The sequence below is a fragment of the Sinocyclocheilus grahami genome, unplaced genomic scaffold (genome assembly GCF_001515645.1).
Source record: "Sinocyclocheilus grahami isolate Dianchi unplaced genomic scaffold, SAMN03320097.WGS_v1.1 scaffold99.1, whole genome shotgun sequence".
In the NCBI taxonomy this organism is placed as follows: Eukaryota; Metazoa; Chordata; class Actinopteri; order Cypriniformes; family Cyprinidae; genus Sinocyclocheilus; species Sinocyclocheilus grahami.
In genome coordinates this window covers 171385-174710 of record NW_015505278.1, presented here as the reverse complement: position 1 = coordinate 174710, position 3326 = coordinate 171385, and the positions used below count along the sequence as shown (strand labels likewise).

At 43.4% G+C, this 3326-nt stretch overlaps 1 long non-coding RNA gene across 1 annotated transcript; it reads right to left on the bottom strand.

The window, feature by feature from the left end:
• Positions 1 to 531: 531 nt before the first annotated feature.
• On the bottom strand, positions 532 to 2813 carry LOC107588131 (uncharacterized). Its single transcript, XR_001609544.1, has 3 exons — positions 2401 to 2813; positions 2176 to 2304; positions 532 to 627 (listed from the first exon to the last, which is right to left on the bottom strand). It is a non-coding gene; the product is annotated as an uncharacterized lncRNA (long non-coding RNA).
• Between the last annotated feature and the right edge of the window lie 513 nt (positions 2814 to 3326).

Here is a 3326-nt window from a genome sequence, read left to right as displayed (position 1 = left end):
GAGAAGCCAAGACAAAGGTGATTATAAGAAAAAAAGGATTGTTACCCTTGGCAACCGGGGCTTTTGCCACACACAATGGCACCGGTCATTGTAAAGTCGAATGCTTGTATGTACAGGTGCATATTAGAGGGCCAAAGGCATGCTGACTATGCACTGTATTGGTAACTTTAACTTGTTGTTTGTGTCACACGCCTATATCAAGGTTCACTTGTAGTCATGCGCTAATTTTAGAGAAACTCGTCATTGTGAGGAAAGCACCTACTGAACTTGTTTGCATACACTTCATTGTCTGAGTCTAAATAAAAACCAAACTTTGCTCAGAAAGGAGGTTTCCTCCTTAACGTGACATGATTTATTGCTTTTAGAGACTAGTCGACCCAAGGCCAGAGAGAGAGGTTTTGACTTCAGTGTGGTCTTCTGGAGAAGGAAAAAGAAAGAGAATAATCTCCTCAGAGTTTGTTCTTTGCCAAATGCATAAATTGAATATTTGGCTGGAATTTCCTTTGAAGACCTGCTTAGACAAACCTGTAGCCCTCTGGGAATTCGTCCGAAGATGCAGGGCTTCAGTCATTTAGATCACGACCAACTTTCAGGCTGCTTTCTTTTCTTTGAGACCGCAGGGGGGAACTAGAATAAACATACATATGGATCAGGAGTAACCATAAAAAGAGAGAAGCAAGAGGAAGGGTGAGACGTTATAGTGAGATGCAGAGACAGAGAGCCCGGAGCATGGATTTAAGTTACACGCCTGGTTTCTCTTATTTAATCCTTTCCCAAAAAAGCAATGGATGTGGAATGAAGCAGAAAGTTCAGTGGTGGCTTCTTTTCCCGAGCTACAGAAATGAGGGCTAACACTGAAGCATTGTTCCCCACTTCCTGCTGCCCTCTCTGAGATCAGAAACCCTCCAGAGCTCCACTAGTCTCACTACCAGTGACTCAATACCACCATCTATGTTGATTTTACTTAATTTACCGCGTTTTGAGCTACATGATTTTTGTGAGTCGGCCCATCTGTGAAAGATTACGTATAGCAATACTGTCAAAGTTTACATGTATTAGGGTGTAGCAGCATTGACCCGGAGTTGTTGAATTTATTTGGTGTAACTCATGATGACAAATGATCAATTTCTGGCTCATACTTCTCCACACCCTGGACAGTACTTTAGATTCCATTCAGGGCACGTGTGACTGACCCATTTCTAAAAGAGAAATACGAGGAAGTAGGCACTTACATGACAAGTAGTTGTTTACGTTTAAGAAGGTTTTGAACATGTACATGCAAGCACAAGATATGACACATCAAGTAACCTGTCAGAGGGCGTTTCTATTTTCCAGGTGAAAAAAGAAGATCAGAAATAGCTCAGGTGGTAAATATAACCTTGTTACCCTATATGAAGTGAAGTGACGTGTGGCCAAGTATGGTGTCCCATACTCGGAATTTGTGTTCTGCATTTAACCCATCCAAGTGCACACACACAGTAGTGATCACACACACACTGTGAACACACACCCGGAGCAGTGGGCAGCCATATTGCTGCGGCGCCCGGGGAGCAGTTGGGGGTTCAGTGCCTTGCTCAAGGGTCTCACTTCAGTCGTGGTATTGAGGGTGGAAGAGAGTGCTGGTTATTCACTCCCCCCCCATTGACTATTCCTGCCGGACCTGAGACTCAAACCCACAACCTTCGGGGTACAAATCCAACTCTCTAACTCTAATTGTCATGTATTATGAATGAACAATGATTTTTAATATTTATTTATAGAGAAATATATAAAAATATAATTTAATGGATGCTGTAAAAAAAGTTAAAACCTAATTCAGTAAATAATGTAAACTGTAACATGCTACTAAACTAACCTTTCTTATTAATGTACTTTTCTGCTTATACTGAAGTCGTTTTAATGTGCTGATCCAGAACCAGCCCAAGCTTACCCATGATACAAAACTGCAAATGGGTTGTCGATCAACACAAATGAAGGAGCCTAGCCCCAATACTGTAAGTCCTTCCAGGACTAGGACCAGCCTCGTTTGTGTGGTCACACAAGAAATTGCAAAACTGATCTCAGATCAGTCTTGAGCTGTTCCTGTGAGCGCAGCCCTGCTCACCATGTAGGACCCTCATTACCTGCCCGACTCGCTTTGAAAACCATAACGTGGTAAGAGTTAACGAAACACACCTTCTGCTGCCACGCTCCGTCGGCAACTGGAGAGTCATTAAGAGATTTGGCGGACCGTGACTCAAGGCTTCAAAATTGCACACAGAGATCCTTAACTGGCGACATATTTCTTGGAAAGACACTGGGTTTCTGAACAGAGACAGAAAGAGAGAGAACGGGACAGAAAATAAGAGCAAGGGTTTCAGAGCAAGGTCATTTCAAAGTACCTCATTATGTAGGACATACCTCTCCAGCTGGCTCAAAGTCTTGAGCTGAACTTGTACCCCACTGGCTTTCCATAGAAGCCCCTTTGCAGATGTTCTCATCTACTTTCCTGGAAAGGGTCAAGAGGGATACATGCCCTCATTTTGATCTTCAGCCTACGCTCCAGCCTTGAGCAGATTGTTTCCTCATTGAGCATGCCTTCAGCTCCCTGTTGATTGTTTCCCAATTTGCTTCCTAAACCAAAGTGCCATTTTCATTGTTCCTTGGGATGACGTTGCATTCAAACCTCATTTTAATGTACTGATTCCAAGTGTCTCTGAATTGGGCTTGTTTTAAAACTTTTATCCTATTGGCAGGTTAAAAATCAGGGGGTTACAGAAGAGCTGCGGTGCTTGGGCTTGCTCAACGCCCTGGATAAAGACCGGGACATTCCCGAAGACCTGGCCCAATTGTTTGGAGAACCTTGCATCAAGCTAGCTGAGGGTATCAAAGCCTATATTTCCAAGGTGAGTTCATGTCTCGGTTTGATTGTACTTGTTGCACAACATTCTGCCTTCATTTGTTGGGATATCTGTTGAGGCAAGCCGTGTCTTAATAACAGCTATTAAAAACATCATCTGCCTTTTCAATGCATGGGCACAATTGTAGACAACAGTATCAAATTAAGCTCCTCACAGCAAGAAGCAACATGCTATTACCATAAATGTGTCCTGGCAAGTGATTACAATCTCCTTAGGGAAGAAAAGTGGATGGATGAGTCATGGGAGAGTTTTTCAGGCATTTATGCTTGTATATGCAGCATTGTAGAGGGTGAGTCACCCCCTTGTCCCGATCATGAACCAGTCTAGCAGTCAGAGCTCAGATTTGAAGGAAATGGCTTGGTTTTCCCCTGGCGTGGCTGGTTATCCCTTCAGCATTCAGCTTTTTCCCCTCACAGCCTTCCAGTG